Here is a 26,214-nt window from a genome sequence, read left to right on the forward strand (position 1 = left end):
TTTAGTTGCAAATTAGGTTAAAATTAAAGCCCAGAGGAAAATACAAGTAGTTAAGTTAAAATCTATTTACCAATTGACAGCGGAATAAGACATCTCTCAAACTTTTCCTGTCATCAGGATGCAGAGTTTATTTTATCAAACCTAGTGATCCAATCTTAAAATCGGTGCAAATAATCTAAATCATATAACGTTCAAAATTTTTAAGACCAGTGATTGCTATATTAGGCAATTTTTTTCCCCTTATCTAGAATAATATGAGGGAAAACTAGCTATTTGAAACATTCTTTGTAAAAAGGTTAATACAACAATTTATATCTCATCTGTTTTTACTAAAAGATGAAATATAACCAAAGTTGTCATACCTCTAAAGCATTTTGTTAAATCTAGTAATCCTTGAAATAAAATTGACATTTGAAGCAAGGTACATCATGCATAGTAGTTTCCTTTTATGGCAAAAAATGAATAATAAGTCCCAATATTATCAAATTTCAATAAGTCAAAAGTAAAGCGATTAAACTGCCAAGAAACAAATATTGAAAATTCCACTTTGAATTAATGTCAGTTCCGAATACTATTCACTCTGACTTACCTTCGAATTCCTAGCTCCGAAAACCATTCCATCAAAAATTTCAATATAAACAGGAATTCATACACTAATGCAACTTTCTGCCGTAATGGAAATGCGACACACAATTAAAGAGAAGGCTGGAAGAGGTATGTTTCTGACATGGCTTTCAGAGCAGATGTCACATTCCTTTTATCGCTGCCATGTTACGAAAAAACTTTGCTTTGAGAAACAATTTTAGTTTGCTTTGAGAAACAATTTTAGTTTTGGAGAAACGAAAATAATCGCGAGGAGACAATGTGGAAAATATGCGGGATGCTATCTACGCAAGCGTCTTTTCGGGCAGAAACAGCTCTGCGGGAATGGTAACTGACCGATGGAAAGAAATACAATGCATTCGGAAGCACAATTTCCAACTGAAAACTGTAAGATTGAAAATGCTTAATTCACGGCTTAAATCAGTTACTCAGCCAAACATTTAAAATTGCAGAATCGTTCGACATCTCTATTTATAGATCTATAGATAAACCTAATGTCACTAGTCTAAAAATGTAACTATTGTTTAATCTAGCGGAGGGAAATTATTATCTCGTCTTTTTACTTCCTTGTACGAAGTAAAAAAGAAGTATTGTAATCGCGAAAAGTTTTAGGCAGCATATTTCAACGAAAATATCTATTCTGACCGTTATCGAATGCAATTTAACGATGTTTTTGCGTGACATCTGTACGTAAGGACAGAATAAAAGACTCTTTTCCTCCAAAAAAATTATAAAACTGCTTTAAATTGAATTCTGAAGAGGCCTCTGTACGTGAGTCTTTCGTGGCGTCTGTACGTACGTATCGCGCATAACTCATAAACGGGTAGCCTCATAACGTTGAAATTTTGTATATAGGACTGCTATAACCTGTAGATGTGCACCTCGTATTTTGGTTGCAATCAGCTGCACCAAACGTATATAAATATATTTATATATATGTAATAATAAAATTCCATAGTCAAGAATATACTTAAAATTCTAACTGTATGTTCTTTTTATTTTTTAATGGCGACGGTCTCTTATTTGAAAGTACGTGGAATTAAATACACAGCCCCGTAGTCCAGTTGTTTTTCCCGCCTTTTCTAAACGTACAGTTATAGAATGTTCTGGAAATATTTAAAGCGAACTGGAATGGCTGACGAGGCTGACGTCATTTCTTGGAAGCTCCGCCTTTCCAGAGGCTATAAAAGGTCTCGCAAAGGAATATCGGGGTCTTTTTCTTTAATGTAACGATGCAGTAAACTTAATGCAAAAAGTTATTAGTAGCTTTTCTTTATTTACTCCGGATAATTTTTGTAACTGCTATTTTCTCCTGAAATATAATAAATGGATCCTGTTTTTTAAACTTATCGTCTGATAATTTAAGCTACGACTACATCTATGATTCTTCACCAATCCATTTATTCCGGACAAAAGCTGGTACATCATATGTATATATATATATATATATCCACTCTGTTACCCGGCTCAGCGATCTCAGTTTGTTTACTCTTATATGTTTGTAAATCGTTCATTTTTTGCTTTAAGAATGATTGAGTTATGTTGTTCTTATCTTCCAATTATGCCTTTAGTAAATCTGCATGCAATATTTTTAGAGTTATCAACAATTTAAAAGTTGTTTAAATGCGTCTAAGCCTAATTATTTTTGCGATGGCGGCCATGTTTATTTACATTTGAAACTTGGCAGAATAACGTATTTGTTGCCAATCTAGAGAAACTGAGCTTCGCAACAACAAAGATAACGCGTTCTTTTATTATTGCGAATTAAATTATGCTTAATACATTCTGGAATTTGTTCGAGGAAATAAGTGCTTAAGATTTACTTCGTAATTTTTAATATAGATATTTTGAGTATGTATGTATTTTTTCCTTGTCGCGAAGTGAGAACATGAATTAATTGAATGAGAAGTACTAAATCGTCTGTGAAAAACTGTTTCTTTTTTGTTTTGTTTGCTTACTTTCTTTTGTACATCGTTTTAGATTTATGATAGTATTTGAATAGAACATGTGGCAACGATTAGATAATTCTTCAAATGATATAAATTTTGTGCATTCTGAGAAAGCGTGGTAAAAAGACCCCGCACAATATACCATAACGCATCTTGGTAACTGTAAATATGTAAACAGTTCATTTTTTCTTCGTATTTAATCAAATATTTTGTATTCATGACTGTAAACTTTATGTTTAATTCCAAGATTTGGAGTAGAAATTGTGCTACTTTTTCGTTGACACGCCCACATGGGCGTATCTGTGAATAAATTTTTAACGTGTCTTCATGTGATGTGACTTTTGAATGACTGCAAATTCTACAAAATTTTATTAACTTTGTGTTTTTGACCGAAGACAATTGTGTGTGAATGCAAATTCTACTAATTTTTATGAACTTTGTGTTTTTGACCAAAATCTGATTGAACTTTGACGTTTCGGTGCATGTTAAGGACATTACTGATTAATTGAACTGTTTTCCTATCTTGTGACAAAGTGCTCTTAATTCAGAATGCTTCTCCTTAAATAACTCCGAATTAATATCTAGCAGAGACTGAATGCGACCATGTGTAAAAGATAGCTTTATAATTTAAGATCTAAGGAAACTTTTGCTTCTCCACGACCAGATTACTCGAAAGCTTAGAGTTTTTGAATGCATTCTACGCCTCTGGGTGATAGATGTACCAATAGTACATCTTCTTTTTGATACAAACGTGAGAGGCCTAAGGCATACTTGATCTATTGGTGATAACTCACAGTAGTTGATACCAAATGCGAGTGAAGGTAAAGGTATAATATGAATGAAATATAACACTATTACGTGAACCTAGCGCCAGAGTGTCGCTATGGTAAACAAATATAGTGAAATTTTAAAGAGTGCATTTATTCTATTGTAGTTTATGCGCTATTGACGAAGAAGTTTTAATTCAACCCAATAAGGTTAATGCAATGCAAGAAAAAATGCATATAATTTAATATTCCGTGCAAGGAAGTCATATGGTGTACACATCAGATTTTTTAACTTAGATTCCAAAAACTTTAATAAGAGAATACAATAATAGAAAATGAAGTGGACATTTATTTGCACTCTCTGGCTTGGTTGTTTACAAAATAACGTATTAACTAAATTTAAACTATTCTTTGGTGCCTAAGAAAGTAATAGTATTTCAGATATTCACAAATCGAATAGTAAATTAAACAGGTCCTACCACAGCTCTTGTATGCTTTTCCACATTTAAATAAAATAAGATAATACAACGAGATTTTGGAAAAGAAGAAAGAAGCATAAATTTTGAAAAATTTTAATTGATTATACTTAAAAAGCAATGCCAATTTTTTTAATAAAAAGCAAAGCCTGGATTTCTGAAATACTGTAGACTTGAATATTACTAATTTATGTATTTACTAACGGTCGATACACATGTATTAATGTAGCTTAGTTCTTTGAATTCCCTTGCTGTACTTGTTTGGATCTGGACGTAAAAAGATACACCGATTTTTGATTTTTACTTGCATATAGAGTATTTCATATTTGTTTTCGGACACTTGTGTTTTTTAAAGTTTTTAAATACTGAAACATAGAATCCAATTTTTTTTTCCTAATCTAGTAATTCCTTGTAATAAAATAATCTATTCAAAACATATTAGTCTGTAACTTACGAAATAATTCGGACAATCGGAATTTTTTTAAGATGTTTTGACAGATGAAGTTTCTGGTCGTACTTTTCTTGTTTTGAATGAAAATACATCACGAGAAATATGCTCTGCATTTGGAAATTATCACATGTTTATTAAAATATATTAACAATTCCATATTAAAATGGTAAGCATAGTATAGGACGCTACAAACAAACGACAAGCACTGTTTGAAATTTAACTATTAATCATTTTAAAGAAGTATTGGAAATATATATATATAAAAATCCTTGACGTAAAACGTTTTCAGATATCTTTGATGGCATAAAATAATGGAAATTAGCGGAACTGTTCAAAATATAATGTTTATATATGAGATATAATACACTGGTGAGATAAATTAAGAGAATTTTCATATTTTATCGAATTGCATGAAAAAAACTGAACTGAAGGAAAAACCACTGCTTCTTGATAAAAACGCAAATCTTATACGGCAAATACGTAAGCGTACACGTGTATGTACGCGGAGCCAGCAGAAAAACAGGCCTTATAAGCCCGTGGAGGGTAAGACGAATTGCGTTCGCTAGCACACCTCGGCGAATTTCTTGGTGTTATTTTGCAGCAATCGGTTAAATTCATATCGGAACAATAAAAATTAGTAACCATCATCGCTTAGATGATGGAATGAGGTGGCGAATTGTGGGGAGGCTAGAGGCAGGCCAGCCGCAAGTCCAGATATGCAGAGAGTTTAATTTAACGCCAGCGTCGTGTGTAACCTATGGAAACAGTTCCAGGATGCTGGATCCATCGAGATAAAGCCTGGACAAGGTCGTCTAAGAGCCACGACGGCCAGAGAAGATCGCTATTTGTCCATTTTAGGAGGCGTTACAGAGGGGCTACGGCTTCTCAGCTCCCTCGGGACTTGTATGTAGCTACAGGAACCTTTATAACCAGGGTGACTGTTTCCAAAAGACTGAATGAGAGAGGGTTGTTTGCCAGAAGACCGGCTGTTTGCGTCCCGCTCACGTCTACGGACAGGACAGTCCGCTTAGCTAGGTGCAGGCAGCATAGTGATTGGAGTAAGGAGCAATGGGCGACCGTTCTATTCACCGACTCCCGTTTTAGCCTAAAAGTCCAATTCTCGCCGTACTTTCATATGGAGAGAGAGACTGTCTACCCGCCAATGTCCGCGAAATGAACAATTATGGCGGTGGCGGTGTAATGGTCTGGGGAGGCATCATGTTGGATGGCCGCACACCTCTCCACGTCTTTGACAGAGGCTCTGTGACTGGTGTTCGGTATAGAGATGAGGTCTTGGAGCCTTATGTTCGCCTTTTCTGGGGTGCAGTAGGCCCCGAATGCATCTTATAGGACGATAACGCGAGGCCACATAGAGCTCTTCTGGTCGACGAATTTCTCGAGAGTGAGGATATTCGCCGAATGGATTGGCCAGTCAGATCTCCAGACCTCAACCTTATACAGCAGGTCTGGGACGCTCTGGGGAAGGCAATTGCAACTCGCAACCCCCCTCCAAGAATCATCCAGGAACTGAAAACAGTGTTAATAATTATTACAGTGTTGCTGAATGAGTGGGACCAATTGCCACAGGCACTTTCATCGTGTCTTTACTGACTCAGTGAAGCGGAAAGCGGAATATCCGAAGGCACTGATAAACTGCCTTATTTCCAGTATGACATCACGTTGTGAGGCCTGTATGGCTGTAAAAGGGGACCATACTCCCTCTTAACCTTTTTTTTTTTTTTTTAATTATTATTATTCTGCAACCGCTGTTTCAGACCTTCAGACTCTCACGAGTGTTACACGCGAACATGTGTGCCTATTATAACTGTTGAATGTTTATTTTGTTTATATTATATCAACCTATGTTCACACCAAAGTTTATTAAAATCTGTCCAGCAGCTCTGGAGATCGTAGATCAAATATGAAAATTCTCTTAATTTAGTTCACCAGTGTGTATTATATGACATATAAGTCTGGACCACATTCCAAGCTAATACGAAGGAATTGGAGATTTATCCACGAAAAATCAGATAAAACGCAAATATTAATGTCGCAAAACTTACAGCAGATTTATAAGAACAGTTCGCCATAAAAGTTAAACCTGAAACTATTAGAATCATTAGAGCATAAGGTACAGTGGACGTTTAGCATGAAGAAATTCTTCGCCAATAAGGAAATTACGTCCGATTTTCGAAAAATCTATGGTGTTTATCCATAACACAGTATTAGATTTGCAAACGTGTCACAGTTTAATACAATTAGGGCTGAGATACGAATTGCCGTTTGGAGAAACCCAAAGAAAAAAACTGAAGCCAAAAAACTTATTGTCTGCCGTTAAGTATATAGGTGGAGGCATAACGAAAGGTTTGGGAATGTTTCGCTGCCTCTGGGATGGGAAATAAAATTTCTATAGAAAATTAATATGGATGAGTATAAATATATAACTAAATGTTCCCTTATGGTTATTACACGATTGTCTTGAAGTTGTCAAAACTCCTCCATGTTCTCTGGACTTAAAATCCTATCGAGCATATATGGTGCAAGTTGGAAAAAGAGTAGGAAAACATGGCACTTCGAAAGCTCTACTAAAATCAGTTACTACGGTGGAATAAACGAAAATTAATAGTTTATGGTGATTGTTGGAACCATTGGAGCATTAGATTACAAGATTTTGATAGGTCTTTAATTTGATGCTTAGGCGGAAAATAATTTCGCACTATATGAATAGAAATTCACCATAAAAATTACCACAAACAATCATAAAATTAATTACTGATTACAGTTTTTCTGAAATTCAATCCAATTTTATCAAAGTATTATTTTAACTGCAAATACGTAAAACAGAAACTAATAATATGCATAGAAGCTGGAGTGTTTAAAGTCCGAGATTTCGTAAAAATCTCTTCGGAGCTCCATATATCTATTCATTCGACCAAGTATTCCAAGCTTCCGTACATTAGCAGTGCCAACTGTTACTGCACCGTGTTTGTGTTGCTGCTTATGCTCACTTGTCTGACGTACTCAGCCCAAACCCACGAAATTCTTCGTTGCAAGGAGCGCTAGATTACGGCACGTGTTTGTTATAATGACAACTCTTTTAATAAGTATGTACGAAGTGTTGTAATCTAGAAAAATTTAAGGTATTATATTTCAACAGAAATATTCATTTGATGGTCCCCGAATCCATTTGAACGGTATTTTTTCCCGTGACGTCTATAAGTACGGACAGATTAAAGGACTTTTTTTTTTTTTCCAAAATAGGGAGTAAAATGGAATAATTGATTTTTTCATGACGTTTGTACGTACAATGCAGAAAAAAAAAGGGGAGAGGGGACAGTGTTATATCCCCCGTTCTATTGGGACGATTCACGAAATTCAACTTGGGTTTTTCATGTCGAAAGCGCGACTTAAGATAGATATTAGATTTATATATAGCATTATTCTAGTATAGGTTTTTTGACTCAAAATGGGACTTTTCCTGAAATTACATGCCGATTTTTGTTCTATATTTTGATTCTACGACTCCAATTATGTCAAACTGTCAAGTTGTGTAAAAATCGCACGAGTAGTTTTTAAAAAATTAGCTGTCAAAATTTTAGCTCCTCAATGTTGATTCAATTTGATATATATATTTGATAATATCTTTTTTTTTTTTTTTTTTTTTTTGTTACACTTATTTGATTCTTTCTTTCGTAGTTCGAAATTAAGGTCCATTCCAAATAAAATTTGCCCATTTTTTATGATTTATTTTTAAAATTTGTATTTTTTAATAATTTTTTATAAATTTTTCAAAAAAGATTTTGAATTATAACCTATAAATGTTTTACCACCATCTTAAAAAAGATGTATTTCTAAGCATATTTACAAAAAATTAGATTTTTTTTTATTCAAAATTTCTGAAGATGTACACTGCTCAAAAAAAAAAAAAAAAAAAAAAAAGGGACAGTCCTATATCTCCCGATCTACTGGGCCGATTGACAAAATTCAAATTGCGTTCTTCATGTCTCGAAAGCGAGACTTAGGATATATATTAGATTTATATATAGCACTATTCTAACATAGGTATTTTGACACAAAATCGGACTTTTTCTGAAATAACATACCAATTTTTTTACATATTTCGATTCTACGACTCAAATTACGCCTAAATATGAAATTTTGTAAAATTTGGAGCGAAATTTACAGAGAAATTCACAAATTTATGTTGGCACTTTTTTGCCAGTTTGCGCCAAGAATATTTCACTTGGCGAACTTCTTAATATATGGCAACCTAGTTTCCTTTCCCGTGAGAGGAAAAAAAGTCACCATCGTTCCTTTTTTCCAAATAATATTCTTTATATTATATTTTTAATTATAACTTTTTATTTTAAGTAATTTTTTCTTTTTCGAATTTCATTTTAATTGTTTAAGTTGCACTTTTTTTTTTTTTTTTTTTTTTCGAATAACTGTTTTAAAAATTTCTATTTACCTATTCGAACTGCGTAAATAAAGGTGCAGCGTTTATTTTTTTTCAAATAGTTTTCTTTATACATATATATTTTTCGTCATAGTTATTATTTTAGGTAATTTTTAAATATTTATACTTTTATTTTAATTGTTTGTGTTGCATTGTCTCTTCAGATAATTGTTTTAAAATTTTCTATTTATTCCTTCGAACTGAGCATTTTAAATATATTTATTAATATCAATTTTCCAGAATTTGATTTTATTTATTTGAACTGCGTTTCTTTCGGAAGAATACTTTGTAACCCAGACTACGATGAGTTTGAAAACTGCATACTATATTAAAAGACAAAATACAGTAAAGCACAGTTTTACACGCCTTTCAATGTTTTCCGTTCAGAAAAGATATATATAAATAAGAGAGATGTATAACCGACATTTTAACTTAGGATGACTTGCATACACTGCTTTAAACAGTTTTATCATTGTGCCCACTGCTTTACACAATTTTATCCTACATTTGGTTTCTTAAAATGTTATTCATATTTTAGTCAAATATTTTATTTTTGAAATCGCAAGAATCAAATATCATAAGATTGAAAAGTTTTAAATTAAAAAAATACAAATACTAAATTTTACGAAAAAATTAATTTTTCTTCTCTTTTTTTTAAGCATTCTGAAAGTATATTAAAAAGTATCCAACTTTTCGAAACATTTTGGTATTTCTGACAATCATTTTAAATAAAGTTATCGCCTTCCATTTCATAAAGGCCCACAAACGGCCGAGCGGTAAAGACGCTGATCACTGGTAGTTCGGTCCGAGGTTCGAATCTCGCGAACGGGCTGGTTGCATGGGTGTTTTCGTGGTTTTCCCGATGTGTAACGTGTATACGAGCCAGTTGCCCTTAGAAAGTCCTCCACGAAGGCATCCCTCCCTTTAGGCAGATAGCCCTCGTATGCTTTGCCATAATTATAATCAATCCAATCCAATCCTTAATTAAATATAATTGATTTGTAACTTCTACTAGAACTGACGTTAAGAATTGAAGTGCAAATAAATAATATCGTGTGCAATCTTGATTAATATAAAATTAAAAATATTTGCATTCAGACAAAGTTTTTTGAAATATTTGCAATCACTTTATAAGAAGGATTTATTAATAACTGTAATAATTACTTATTATATTACTGATGATTAGGAATCAGTTCTTGAAAATTACATTCTAAATTAGAATTTTAAGAATTATTAGAATTTTAAATTAGAATAATGAAAATACGCTACGCACAAAAATACATTTTAGGATAAAAAATTAGTTGATTTTTTGTTTTAAAACTTCTTGAATTCATTTAATAAACATCGTATCCTCGTTGTTAATTGAATTCAGAATGTTGGGTGTCGTTTATATAATTATTCTTACTTGTCCACGGAATCTGCTGACTTATCCAGCGATTAAGTAGCTGCAGATCATTTCTACATAACCATTGAACTTCCATTAATTCAGTCTCTAGAGGGTTGTATGTTTATATCATAATTTGACTTTTATGATTATTCTAAATCTTATGTTTCTATAAAAATATACTGTGCTTTAAAAATATGGATGATAGTACCAGCCGCTCTTTCAGCCACTTCAAAAGCATCAGTTTGTTTAGAAATAAATTGTGCACTTAATGTCATAAAATTCAAATAAACATCAAACGAAAATTCTCAGTTTAATTAAATAAGAAAATTCTTAGTTTAATTAAGTTTTACTGAGTAATTAAGTTTTAGACAATTCGATTTAAACGAAGTAAAGTAGCAGACGATAAAACGCCGAAGGTAAAAATTTACTCTTATTAAAAAAAAAAAGATAGAGAGAAATTTCAAAAAAATATTAAAAAATTTATTTAAAAAAATAGCTTTTCATATAGTATTAATAAATATTTATTACGCATCATTGAGGGAAAAAATGTCATATAATTAATTCTCCGTAAAATTTTACTTGAAATTTAAGGTTAAAAATAGCTGTGGCAATACTGTGTAACAATAATCCATAAACCACATTTGGCGTTATTATTGCTCAAAAAAAAGATGCCAAATTTCAAAACGCGAAAATATGTAAATTTGTGTATATGTTAGAAAATTTTGAATAAAAAAGTCTAATTTTTTGCAGATATGCTTAAAAATATACCTACTTTAAGATGATGGTAAAAATTTTATAGGTTATAATTCAAAATTTTTTTCGAAAAATTTATAAAATTTATTTAAAAATAGAAATTTAAAAAATAAGACACAAAAAATGGGTAAATTTTATTTGGAATGAACCTAAATTTCGAAATGTGAGAGAAAAAAATCAAAAAAGTTTAATAAAAAAAGAGATATAAATAAATATTTGCCAAATTCAATTAACATTGCGGAGCTAAAATTTTGAGAGCTAATATTTTAAAAACTACTCGTACGATTTTTACAAAACTTGGTATTCTGGCATAATTTGAGTCGTAGAATCGAAATATGTAAAAAAAATGGTATGTTATTTCAGAAAAAGTCCTATTTTGTGTCAAAATACCTATGTTAGAATAGTGCTATATATAAATCTAATATATATCCTAAGTCGCGCTTTCGAGACATGAAGAACGCAATTTGAATTTCGTGAATCGCCCCAGTAGAACGGGAGATATAGCATTTTTTTTTTTTTTTTTTTTTTTTTTTTTTTTTTGAGCAGTTTACGTGAATTTAAATATTGGCGTGTTTTGAAATTTGGCATATTTGTTATAAGTGATAATAGCGCCAAATGTGGTTTACGCAATTTGTTAAAATTATTATAAATAATGAATAACTTTTTTTCCGCTCGTGGACAATGAGAAGAAAGGAAAGGATATAAAATAAGTTGCTATAAATTAAGAAGTTCGTCAAGTGAAAAATTGCGCCAAGATAAATTTTTGAATTTCTACGTAAATTTCGCAACAAATTTTACAAAATTTAATATTTAGGCATAGCAGTCGTTGGTTGTAATCATATACTTCCAGTTACAGATATGCTTTAAATGACAAAACGATTCATGTTTGGTCAATGTCAGTTAAAAAAAAAAAAAAAAAGGAATCGTTTTCGATTAATAACAAAATTTAACTTTTAGTGCGCTCTCCTGGTTCCTATACTTATATATTTGGGAAAGTTTTATATTTGCCAAAAAATAAAATTATAAGAAGTTTGACTTCCTTTCGACAAAAATTGGTGCCCGGGATATTTAATTTCAAAATCTGCGATTTTTAATGTCATTTTCAACTTTCCTCGAGGGATCGGTTAATTAAGTTAGAATAATTCGTGGAAATAAGTTTAAATGAAGTGCAGAAAAATTGTATAATTTAATAGGCTGCGCAAGAAAGTCATGAGGTGTTGACATCAGATTTTTTCATATTTTCAAAAAGTTGAGGAATTATCTAGTTTAGCTTTAATTAAACTAGTTTTGTCTATCTGTATGCTGTGAGTAAATTAATACCCACGCTGGTTAAATTAATTATTTATGCAAAACAGTTGAGCGCTATTTGCCGCAAGAAGCATATTTTGGTCGAGAATTTTCTGTGGGAATTTGTTTCTTATTTGGGTAAGACCATGGAAATGTTTATGTGGGTAACCCATTCAGTGTCTGGGAATCGAATTCAGGACAAAGTACCGGTTTTCAGTGGATTTTATTTTTTCTAATTCTTGTAGAAATCGGTGGGAAGATGGATTTCCAAAATATTTAGCAGTAAAAGATTACAAGTAATTTTTAGCGTTTTAACAGAGAGAAAAAGTATATTGAACCCTGAACCCTCTATAAAACGATTATTTCGATTCCCTAGAAAGTGTGTGTGTGAGTGATTACGGCAAAGTCTCGAGGGCTATCTGCCTAAGGAGAGGGATGCCTTCGTGGAGGACTTTCTAAGGGAAACTGGCTCGTATACACGTTACACATGGGGAAAACCACCCTAGAAAGAATATGACGCTTTGTGATAGCGGCTATCGATTTGCATAACAGATTAATCCTATTTTAGTTTATTGGAGCTTGATATAAATAAATTCTCACATAAAAGTGGGGTATGGCGATTTGCTTCTATAGTTACATTAATAAAATGACTGATTAATTAAACAGATGAGTAGTAAGTAATATAACAAAAATAAAACTTAGGAAAAAAATTATCTTGCATTTTATTCTCTGAAATTCCATGAGTGAAAAAAATATAAAACACAGAATACAAATCTTATGTATATATAAAGGTTGGTTTGGTTAATTTAATTAATGGCAAAGGATTGGAGGTCTATCTATCTAAGGGGAAGGATGCCTTTAAGGATGACTATCTAAGGGAAACCAGCTCGTATACACGTTACACATGGGGAAAACTACGAAAATTCTCATGCAGACAGCCGTCTGCAGAGATACGAACCCCAGACAAAACTACCAGTGTTCAGCGAATTTACTACTCGGCGCTGGAGGGCCCTTTATATATAATGGAGAGGGAAGGATTACATAAGCTTTGATTGTAAATTTTGTATAGTAATTTAAAAAATACACACTATTTATTAAAATATTTATCCAATGAAGTCTGCTTACTTAATTTCTGTTTAGCTTAATCATTCTTTTTTAAAAATCAGTTTGAAAGTAATTAACCGTCTTACTGCTATCAATCATCTGTCTGAGGAGGAAGAAAAATCAATAGCAGCGTCTTCCTTTACTCTGAATTGTGTTTTTAAATCTAACGCTTATGTTTTTTACCCACCTTAATCTGACTTTAATCACTTAAAATTTGCGAAATTTAAAATAAGAAAATGCATACATATATAGAGTTTTAAGTTAATTAACCCAGCCATCTTATTCCTTTAGCTATACTATGATTTCTATTTTCAACTCCCGCTAGAATGCAGTTAATTGATTTACATGAGCGCAGAGTTCTTGAATTTGAAGACAGAACTTTTGGAAGCTACGTCTGACTGATTACTCAGTTTCACTTTCCTGTTACTGAATCGATTTATTGGCTTTAACTTTGCTAGCCGCGTTTGCTTCGTGAATACTTAGAGCCAAAGCGGCTAATCTTTGGAATATGGTAACAGGTAGTTTGGCGACATTTTGGTAAGGCGATAAAGGTTACTAGCTAGGACTTTAGCAGTGTACATGGATAAAGTCAAGAGTGCGCGCAATGCCATTTTTGTGCAATTCTGGGATGTTTTTTTTAAGTGAAAATAGGTTGACGTGTACATGGATACCGTGTATATGCAATTCTTAAAAACGCGGCAAGCAGTTTGCGATTCTGCACTTTCTTACAATTTCACACCTAATCTTCGTCATGATTAAGCACTTTTGTTTCATAAAAGTTCTAGCATAAACGTAATTCGGCTAGCAGATTGTTGGAAAAAAAATGTTGAGTTTAAAAAAAAAAAAAAAAAAAAAAAAAAACATGTATTTACTTTGTGAAAACAAAATGGCGTCTAAACAAAAACTAGCAGTTTGCTGTAGCAGGTTTGGTCGCCAAATTTTCATCAAAAAATCGCCAAGTTACCATAATTCAAAGATAAACCGCCAAAGCTTAGTTAGGCGCATGTTATTTTGTATTTAATATTCTAATCTGATTAGAACATTTTTCTTTGTTTCCCGCAAGCTGAGGCTTTTGAATTTCTGTTATTTCATAACTTATGTAAACATTAAGCTGCAGAATAAATAAACAAGCTCGTTTTAAATGCTCATCTGAATTAGTATTTATTGTATTTTAGAAGTAAGTAAACAGACAGACAGACGATTTATCGTCTCGTCTTACTACTAAAGTATAGTAAATACAAACTCAGATGAATATGAATTTTCTGTATTTTAGAAGCAAGGCAGAAATTCCGGAAATCTGGAAAAAACCGGATTATCTACGACTGGACTTTGGAATGTCAACATATAACAATAAAATGCATACCTCTGGCCTGCATTTTACATTTACCGCATACCTTCGTTTTCTATGTACAAAACATTCTGGCATATTTAGCCTTATTCTTAAGAGAATATAAAATAATAAGAAAATGCTTATATATAGTGCTAATACAATTTTAAAGAATGGTAAAACAATAAAAATCACACATTCTAATCAAGGCCTTCCATTAAGAATGGAAAATAAGTCTAATTTGAAAACAAAACGCCTCTTTGAGGTATAAAAATTTTAAATGAAAAAAAAAAAAAAAATCTAAAAAAATTAATTAAAATTCGGGCCTCAAACCACGGGCCTCCCGAATACGCGCTGGGCATGCTGGCCACTACACTACGAAGGCATGCTAAGGAGACGGGAGCAATACCTTATAAATCTTCAAACTGATCTTTGTATCCAGATTCCTGTTTGACATCTGAAACACTTTTAAACTAAACAGTTACGGCTGCCTATTAGTTCCAGACTTAATCTTAAAAACTCAAAATATAAGAGCTGCTCAAAATAGAAGCTTCAGATGGAAAAAACTGCTGTAATATTGTTCCATCAGAAATTAATGCCACATGGAGATTTTTACGTTAATTTAAGAAGAAAGAACTTAATTATTCAAGACATTGTATATTTTTCATTGGAGAGCCTGTGGGCAATGCTTCTAACTAATATTTCTCGCGAATGAAATGGTAACAATTTCCATTCACCCAGGACACGAAATTCGCAGTGAAAATTACAGTGTCTCACAAAAGTGATGGGACACTTGTGCTTTACAAAAGTAAACTGTAATAAAATAAATTTAAAAAAAATGTAAAACTTTTTTGTGGGTGTGTTTCATACTTAAATTTAGTAACAATTATTACTTAACATACATTTTCTCAAACTATTAAAATATTAATTTAATAAAAATACAATTGTTTAAAACGGAGCAAAAAATGGCTCACATAAGTGATGGGACACCATTAGATACTACTAACGTACTACAATAAAAATATTTTTTTGGGTTTTTATTTTTACTCAAAAGCAATTGGCAATAATTTATAAAATCGTCTGCAGTATTTCTCTCCAGTTTGTTTTGGTATTTTTGTGTTTTTTAGCTCTGTGCAGCTATGAATGCTAAACGAAAAGAAACTTTGCCTGAAATTCGAAAATTAGTTATTAATTTGCATATTGAACGTGGAAAATCTATTAGAGAAACTCCTAAAACAGTTTACAGTATCATTAAACGATATAAAAAAAATCATATGATTCAGGGTAAAAGAAGACCTGGCCGACCATCAAAGCTATCCAATGGAATAAAGCGAATTATCGTTCGAAATATTAAAAAAAAATCCAAGAATGAGTGCTCCTAAAGTTGCTGCTGATTTACAAGCATTATATGGAGTAATTGTTAAACCTGAGACTATTAGAAGAGTAATTCGATCTGCTGGATATCCCGGTAGAGCAGCCAGGAAAAAATTCTTCGTAAGTGAAAAGAATAGAAAACTCAGACTGGCTTTCGCAAAATCCAGCATAAATAAGAATTCTGATTACTGGAATGAAGTTATATTTGCTGATAAGAGTAAATTTAATATATTTGGTTCTGACGGTAGAATCTTGGTGTGGAGAAAACCCAGGGAAGAATTTCAAAAACAGAACTTGGTGCCAACAGTAAAACATGGTGGAGGAGGAGTTATTGTATGGGGGTGTATGTCGTCCGTTGGAGTTGGTACTCTTGTTTTTATTGACAGTATAATGGATCAGTACAAGTATATTGACATTTTAAATCAAAATTTGAAATCTTCAGCGCGAAAATTGAACCTTCATAACGATTTTAAATTCTACCAGGACAATGACCCCACGCACACTGCTTTGAACATTAGACTCTGTCTGCTGTATAACTGTCCTGAAATAATAAAAAGACCACCACAATCTCCAGACTTAAATCCCATACAGAATATTTGGCAAGAATTGGAATCAAGAATTCGCAAACATACCATTTCTTCAAAACAACAATTAAAATCGGTGCTTCAAGAAGAATGGGGTAAAATCACAAAAAAAAAAAAAAAAAAAAAAAAAAAAAAAAATTAGTCGAATCCATTCCTCCATTCCAAGAAGATTAAATCATGTTTTAAAAGTAAAAGGAAATCCAACAAAATATTAAAACCTTTTATAAAGTAAAATTTTTGGATAAATATTTGATGGAAAAGTAAGTGTCCCATCACTTATGTGAGCCATTTTTGGCTCAGTTCTAAACAATTGTATTTTTATTAAATTAATATTTTAATATTTTGAGAAAATGTATGTTATGTAATAATTTTTACTAAATTTAAGTATGAAACACACCCACAAAAAATTTTTACATGTTTTTTTAATTTATTTTACTACAGTTTCCTTTTGTAAAGCACAAGTGTCCCATCACTTTTGTGAGACACTGTATATCTTAATAATGAAAATCATATTTTAAGTGTCAAAATTATATTTATTATATTTTATATTTGTATACTTTTTACTTTTATTAAAATAATATTTTATTTATTATATTACGTATTTATTTTTATTTTATTAGTTTAAATGCATATCATGAAAATGTTACGGGCACTTTTTAATTTCTGCATTGTTTACCTAAAAGATTGATTTATATTTGTGCATAGGAAATTTGACGATAATATTTATAATTTTAATTTATTTGTCAATAAATTGTCGATAATATTTGTCAATCACGAGATAACAAAATGACTATTTAAAAAAAAAATCCTTCCAACTTGCTTGGTAAGTATACAGACATACACTTGTTGAAATTTATTAACAATTCTTCAAATATTACAATAACAATAAATTGTTATTAAATTTTAAAAACTATAAATTCCAAGAAAATAATTAAAATGCAACTTTTTTTCGTATAACAATGAAAAAATATAAACTATTAAGAAAAAATAATCCTCTTCCCCCCATCTGAAACAAAATTCATGAAAATTTCAAATTTTATTGTTGCTGACGAATTATTATAACATAGTATTTAAAATTTCTTTTATTCAGCTGGAAGTAAAATTATTGAATCATTCTCAGTTTGGCCTTATACTACCTGAAAACATCTTGTCTTTAAAGAAACCCATTAATGTTGCCAAACTTTTCTTTTTGTTCATGGAATTAATTCTAAGATAAATGTTTCTATTTCAATGCAATAAAAATTTTTAATGTTATACATAACGTGTAGCATTTAAATAAACCAAACAGTAGCATTATTCATACACAATACAGCAATATTTTTCGTTTCCGAGGATGCAACCCAAATAATAATAATTACATAAATAAATAATAGTAATAATAATTGCATCTTTCTTTCGCAGCATTGCGAAAATCTCTCTGTCACGTGTTTATATTTTGCTCCGACATATATGAGAATATACTTGCACTGCAGAATATTAAAGAATACATAATTGCAAATAGTATCACCAAACATTTTACTGAAGAAGATTTATAACTTACCTGTTGTTTACTCTGAAGAAATCAGTCACAGTATAATTATAATAGAAGGTTTTAAAGAACTCCTTACTTCGCTAGCACATCCTAACCCAAACAACGGAAGAAGTTTAAATTTTCCCAGGCTATCGTTCGCTGAACCGTGATTGGTTAAACAGGTTGAAGTCTTCCTAGAACGTCATATGACACAGACTGCAAGGCCATGAAACAGGTTCTTTCGAAAGGGAAAAAGTATCGCCTCATTTCAAAGCATAGGAGCTGTGATTCATACAGGTAAATTCGCTGAGTTTTTTTAATCTTGTTTCTGCTTCTCTTTCTGTCTTTACTTTTTTTATTTCTTTGCGAAATCTAATCACACGTTCCAGTTTCTTCCTATGCAATAAAAGATAGCTATTCTTGCCAGAAAGTTAAGTGTATTTTGCAGTAGTATTATCGCGCTTGCTAAGTTGTCAGTTGTTATTCCTTTATTTCGATTTTGCAAACATTCTTTTTTTTTTTTTTTAATCGTTAATTTTGAGTATCGTAAAAATTTATAACCATGCTCATACAGGTATAGAAGATGTCTATTTCGTATGCACCTCCTTTTCATTATGATACTTCGAAGTGGGCTCTAAAATTTACTAATAATTCTAGAAACTGTCATAATCAAAATGCAATAAAAGGTGTATCCGGATTAAAGGAAAATTTCTTTAAACTAAACTTTCATTCCAACTTGTAATATAGTAAGTATACTAAAGTGTTCAATATGAAAATTATCTTACGTCGAGAGCTTGTAAGATTCAACTACTGTTACTTTAAGTGTTATCTTTACATAAATCAGTTGGAATAGCGGAAGGAACAGGAAATAATACTGTTCCTACTTATTCTAGGCTACTGTAGGCTCATTTTAGTTGCCAGAGGTTGTAAGGTATTTTTTTCTCTTCTTACCATGTACTCTCGTGATATTACTAGGAAGCACGTCTAATTAGCATCGGAAGTTCCGGAGTTCGAATCCTGACAAGGGATTTTACGACTCTTGCTCTAAAATAAATCTAATAACTCTACAAAGTTCATTTTAATAGTCTATAATTATTCAACTAGGGAATGATTGTTGAATAGTAATAGTTTGGCTTCAAGTTTTACGGCGCAGTGAGCTCATTGCATGTGTGTTTTTGTAATGTTTCCTCGCACAAGAATTACTGTAAATCATTCAGGAAAGGATATTCTTCTTAATGTTCTTTGTTTTGCTCTAATATATATTACCTGGCTGACACTCGATTTCATTAAATTTACCGGTTGATCTTTACATTATGGTAACTTGGCGTTTTTTGGCGAAAATTTGGCGACCAACTCTCCTACAGCAACCCTCTATATTTTTTTCCCGCCGCCATTTTGTCTTCACGAAGTAAAGACATGTTTCTTTTCTTTTTATCTACTGAACACTTCTTCCAACAATCTACTAGCCGAATTACACTTATGCTAGAAACGCGTTTTTCAAAATAACACATACACATAAACCATGTACACGCCGACTTATTTTTACTTAAAAAAACATCCCAGAATTGCACAAAAATGGCATTGCGCACACACTGTTCACTATATCCATGTACACTGCTTTTTTCTCATAAATTACAAAAATTTCACGAAAATACATGACAATTTTCTCAATCTTTAAACCCGGTAAAAAGAACATATATGAAATTACCTGATCGCGAAAAAGTATTTACCCTTTCCAAATATGAACATTTCCACATATAAAATAAATAAAATATCCAAAAACTTTTACCTCTAAATCATCTATTACATTATACACGTCACCAACGAATTCATACCGCAACAATTACAAATACTTAGTGTCAGATATTTAAATTATTTCCATGCACGTTTACTTCAACTAAAACGTCTACCAAATTCCTACAAACATAAAATTCACAAAATAACTATAATTTAATTAAAATATAATTAAATTCAAAAACACTACTTAAAATATAAATGAGCACATACATTAAATTAATACATACATAAATACCCATTTTGAATTCACTTTAGTTACGGCCATGGGATCCAAAAATTCACGAACACTGTTTCACACAACACAGAATAAAGCCAAATACAAAATTTCCCGATTTCCCCCCTTTTCCGATTAAAGAACCGTAATTTGTCCATTAATATCACATGACATATCCCATGATCTCTCATTTCCCTCACACAAAATAATGCGTAATCGGAACTGAGTACTGCTCACATTATTACCAAAGTCCCAGGTAGTAACCTTTATCGCCTCCAAAATGTCGCCAAACTACCAGTTACCATATTGTAAAGATTATCCAATTTACCTTTATAAGCAAAATACTTTACTTATCAAAGCGTTTCCCAAAATAAAATTGCTTTTAATAATCTTCAAGACCATCGAATGTCTTAAAGATTATTAAAAGTAGGTGTACCCAAATTGGAATTGAATTTAAATATTAAACTCTCAGTTGTTGTAGCCCACCAGCGGCCGAGCGGTAAAGTCGCTGAACATTGGTAGTTCGGTCCGAGGTTCGAATCCCGCGAACGGGCTGGCTGCATGGGCGTTTTCGTGGTTTTCCCCATGTGTAACGTGTATACGGGCCAGTTTTCCTTAGAAAGTCCTCCACGAAGGCATCCCTCATCTTAAGCAGATAGCCCTCGAGGCTTTGCCATAATCACACACACGCCCTCAGTTGTAAGTTGGTCTTTATGAAATACAGTATTTTACGGACTATAAAGACGCTACGGATTATAAGACGCACGCTTAATTTTTAAGCGATTTTTTTTAAATAACATTTTTACCATTTTTATTATTAGATTGCAAAGCCAGTTAAAAAAAAAATAGTTTATGAAATAGAATTGACATTTAAAATCCTTGAAAATCGTCATTTGAAATTTCTTCCTCTTCATCGTCATCATTGTCCTCATATTCTTCGCTGCCATTACTTATGCCGCACTTCTTTAAAGATTTAACAATAATATCTTCTCTCACTCTACACAATGTTGCCAGTTGAATCCAATGTTGCCAGATACAGAAAGGTTTCCCGCGGCTTCGAATATATGGCCATTTTTAAGACTGGCGAGAATTTTAAATCAAACACTGGACATTTTTATATTAATTTCGAGTATAAGACGCAACTGAATTTTGGAGGCAGTTTTTTGAAGAAAAACGTGCGTCTTATAGTCCGTAAAATACGGTAAATTTTTTCAAGCACTGTTTGTAGGGAAGGGAGGATCAAATAAAAATCATTAACTAAATTTGTCACGTTCTAGTGAACCTAGAAATTTTTAAGGAATTCTTATACATTAACTGAGGGAATTTTTTAAATAATTTTAGAAGAAAATTTAAGTAACCCTAAAGCTTTTAGAGATGGAGGATTTATTGAACAGTCTTTTTCGAACATAACCTTAATGAGAAATTTCACCGCTGCTTTAGTTTGATCGGTATTATAATGTATTTTCTCCCTCCTTTCTATATATCTGTGTGGTATAACTGGAAGCACGCTCGATGCGTGTTTGGAAGGTGCAAAGTTCGTATCCCGGCAAGGACATGGCGGGTTTCTTTGCTTCCAAGTACTCTAATGAACTCTATACAGTGAACATTAAATTACACTGATATTTATATTCTCCAAGAATTCGGATCCGATATTTGGTATTTTCTTACAAAAAGAGGAGACGGAAGTATAGCTTGTGCTGAATTTGAGGAATATTGAAACTGATTGGAAAGGAGAAGGAAATTATTGCTACTGTTTTCAACGGAGGAATATTCTTTATAATACTTTTTTTTTAAGTTTCACCAATAACGACAGAGAATATACTTTAAAGAGAATCATTCAACTTCAAATGCAAAATTAAATAGAAATCAATTTTGGATTGACATTATTATCGATTTCGAAGGACTCTATATAAAACCAATACTAGACTTTTTTTTTTTTTTTTTTTTTTTTTTAATTTTAATACAAAGAAGAAAAAGAACCTTCTAAAAGGCATGTATTAAATATAAATATCTATAACGTAAGTGCAGGCTTACGAATCTGTACCTCATTCCACTACTTGCAACTTTCCTAACTCTATTAATAATACAAGTAGGCTTGGCTGTAGTGTTCCCCCCCCCTAAAAAAATCTGTTGTGTACACCACATGACTTCCTTGGTGCGGCCGATTGCAACCAAAATACGAGGTGCACATCTACATGTTATAGCAGTCCTATATACAAAATTTCAACGTTCTGAGGCTACTCGTTTTTGAGTTATGCGAGATACGTACGTACGCACGTACGTACATACGTTCGTACAGACGCCACGAAAAATTCTCTTCAGAATTAATTTAAGCAGTTTTATAATTTTTTTGAAGGAAAAGAGTATTTTATTCTGTCCTTACGTACAGATATGACGCAAAAACATCGTTAAATTGCATTAGATAGCGGTCAAAATGGATATTTTCGTTGAAATATGCTACCTGAAACTTTTCGCGATTACAATACTTCCTTTTTACTTCGTACAAAGAAGTTAAAAAGAGGAAGGGGAAAAATTCTGAAATTATTTTCAGATATTAGCGTCGCACACCAGAGTATTTCTTAAGGACATTTTTATGCATCGCAGGTTACCAATCTACTCTTGATTCACTCCGGCTAAAACACTTTTTTTTTTTTTTTTTTTTTTTTTTTTTTTTTTTTTTTTTTTAAGCATTATTATTAAAGATCGTTTTCTTCGCACTTACGACTCATTAAATTCAAGAACGAAATCACAAAATGTTTATAAACAGCATATCTTTAAGATTCCTGATAGATTGTTAGGGGTTCCAGGTTCCATGCTTTTTTTAGTTCGCTAAATTATTTCTTTGAAAACTAGCCACTGCAGCGGCCAGCCGCCTAAAAGATTTATCCTAAAAAAAGATAAAAGTATATAATGATTTTAATAAGTCCAGCTAGTGTCATTTTATAAAAATATTTAATATTTCTAATTAGACATCTCATGATTTAAATGTATTTTTATTAAAATCAATCAGAACTGCGTTCATTGTTTTTCAATCACTTGCTTTGCTACTAACAGAAGATTAAATTTGAAAGTTTACGCTTTAAATTTACGCTCTTACGCTTTAATGAAAGGCGTCATGCTGGTGTGTGGATTCAAATAACCGAGTTTGTGGATTGAAATTTAAAGCTGTCTTACATTTTGTGGAACGGCAAAAATCTGTGACAATGGAGATAAAAACGTTTTATTTCGGACACTGTTGCTAGTTCTCGCTTTCAAATCGCCGAAATTGTTAAACAAAAATTCGTCAAATTTTCATACGAATGAATTCAAAATTTAAAATTCGGGCTTCGAGGAACCCATGTTAGGTTCGAGAACTACGTGTATTAAAAATCGGTGGCTTTATGTCCAGCCGTTTTTCCACAGCGCGAGGAACATGCATACATACAGATTCTTCATCATTCATTTTTTTTTTTTTTTTTTTTTTTTTTTTTTTTAGATAGTGCATCCCAATATCGTTTGGTGTCAACAGTTTGAAAAGTGATTCCGACGTTAAAGTAATAAAGACAAGAAAGCTCGTTTCGGGGCTAATAGCATCTCTGGAAGAAAAATTATTCTTCTAGAAAAATTATTAGTTCATCCCTTATCTTCCTAGACACTGAACGAAGCGGTTGCATAAATTTTTGCAATTTTACCCATGCCTAACACAAATTTCCTAGCAATTTTTCCTAGGAATCCTTCACGGGGTTTTCCTCACTTTAGCAAATATTCCTAGTGTGAGTATTTTAATTAATAAATCCAATTTAATTTAACTCAGCCAAATGATTTTCAAAGTTGCTTTCATGTAACCTGTGCTACATAATGAAACCTCTGAGACTTCTAAAAACATCATGTGAATATTTTCCCTTGCTTAACTGTCATAACAAAGCCTGAAAACAAGTGACTTCTATTTTTCTAACTATAATATTGTTTCTCACTGAATGAAAAGCGTTTTCCTTGTTGCAAAGATCACCATTTCTTCTATTGTTTCTAATTTATCCCTGTTAAAATCAGTTAAAAATTATAATCTGAACAAGAAAAACTGAATACCGGGCAGCATATTTCACAAGTGCACATCAGCATAGCCAGTGAGGGAGGGGATTCAAAAACTGACCAATGAGCTTCTATTGCTCTTGTGACGCTAAATCTTCGAGCCTGTGAGCGTCTACGTTTTAATTTGTATTTGTTTCGGAGTTATAAATGTATGGCGTAATAGCAGAAAATCTCGTTTCATGAGTTTAATTAATCGCTGACATTTCACTTTCACAATTTTTATCACATTTCACATTTTATCACAATTTTAATCGCTGACATTTCTTCGCGATTTCTATCACGCATTAATATTTGGATTGATGTTCACAGCGTATTATCGCTCTTTACATGGAGAAAATGACTCAAGCTACAATTAGCCTCGAATAATATGTATTTACTAACACCTGTGGATTAAGGGGGCTCTTACACCTTAAACCCCTCAAGATCTTCCAATATGTGACTGTTGCAAAAATTGGGACATTTTATTTATTTTAAAAGCAATTACTTCCAACCTTTTACAGCTGACTACATAATATAGCTGCTTTGGAAACAAGGAGGTTAGAATAGAAGGAGGGAGGGTTCGCGGTTTCCTCCACTATCGGGGAATGAAACTCCGCCGAACAAGCGGCGTCCATGTTTGTGACTTCAAAACATTGCATTACGGCAGTGACATGTACGTGTTTCTAACCTGTTCCGTGCATTTATTTTCCAGTAAAAATATGTTAAATTTATAATGAAATCCCTCGCTATTGTTGGATTTTTGTTTTAAAGTAATAAAGATGATATCCATAATTTACTATGTACAGCAAATTATTAAGAAATAGTTCGAAATCTAAATGCATGCGCATAACATTAAAGCCTTTAAAAAATTATGTTTTTGCATATTTCATGAACTTGCTTAGGTTAGAAAATAAATCTTAATAAAATAAAACAGATTTATGTGAATTCATTGATTTCAGTTTATGCGCATTTCATATTTATTAAACTCAAAGAAACTGCCTTTAATTAAGTTGAATTACAGAAATACACCTACATAAGTTTTTGGATACATCTTTCCACATGTTCAATTGTGTAAATATTTTACTTAATTTTATCACTATACTGCCCAGAAATTTGTAAGTTTATGCAAAAAATTTTTAATAACAGAACAGTTTATCTTAACTTTTAAAAAATGAATAATAATTAATATATAAAAAAGCATTGCTTTATTTAACACCTTTACAATTAATAAAAATAGTAACAATTGATTTTTTACTTTTCATGAAAGTTATAAAACGAATTAACTAAAACGTTCAAATTATACAATTTAAATCCTACCATATAGCATTGTATCTTAAGGAACGAAGATACCAGCTATAAACAGAAACATTAAAATGTATTTAATATATTTTGATTATAGTTATATTAAATAACCTATTTTAAGTCCTTTTTTTTTCACATCTGGAAAGAAAACCACATGACATTGTGATATTTTTTGACATAGTTGTCATATTACATAAAAAAAAAAAAAGAAAATTAATACTTACGTGTGAAAAATAATGCCCGGAATTTTTTTCGAGAATCTATTTGTGCATCCATATGCAATACAAGCTGACATGCTTCAAAAAAATAAATAAATAAATAAATTAAAAAATGTTGCAATGACAGACTTCCTTGCACAAGTCACGGTGATAACAGGAAGATGGCCGCCAAGCTTCACCGTTTGAGTTGAACCTTCCCTCCTTCTATTCTAACCTCCTTGTTTGGAAACTGGTAACCAGAAAGTTTGTGTTGCCACAAATATTTTTGTAATTTAATCCTCTTTGTGACAAAATATTTCGCCATGTTTTCACCTTGCGTGCATGATATTTTAAAAATGGCTAATGGGACATACTTGAAATTTTATGGAATTCTTTATATGGGCACTATTTTCTAAATGAACCAGAAATCTGATAAATATTTTAGTATTGAAAAATTTTATGGACGAAAACATTACACATTTTTTTAATAAAATACATTTTATAAACTCAACTACAAAAAATTAAAATTTAACATGAAATTTTTAGAATTTTAGGTTCACAGTAGTTTCTAAATGTTATAAAAGCTATATATTAAGTATGGAATTAAATTATGCAACAGAATATTTTAA

At 31.8% G+C, this 26,214-nt stretch overlaps 1 protein-coding gene across 1 annotated transcript in view; it reads right to left on the reverse strand.

Annotated features, from left to right (window-relative positions):
* LOC118182133 (uncharacterized) overlaps positions 1 to 18,250 on the reverse strand; it is a 58,756-nt gene extending 40,506 nt beyond the window's left edge. Inside the window, exon 1 of the mRNA XM_035351435.2 lies at positions 18,059 to 18,250. The gene's annotated coding sequence lies outside the window, so the exon portion shown is untranslated. The remainder of the gene's footprint in view (positions 1 to 18,058) is intronic.
* Positions 18,251 to 26,214: the final 7,964 nt, after the last annotated feature.

This window comes from Stegodyphus dumicola, chromosome 9 (genome assembly GCF_044657685.1).
Source record: "Stegodyphus dumicola isolate Sdum_Otavi_A_Nest chromosome 9, ASM4465768v1".
NCBI lineage: Eukaryota > Metazoa > Arthropoda > Arachnida > Araneae > Eresidae > Stegodyphus > Stegodyphus dumicola.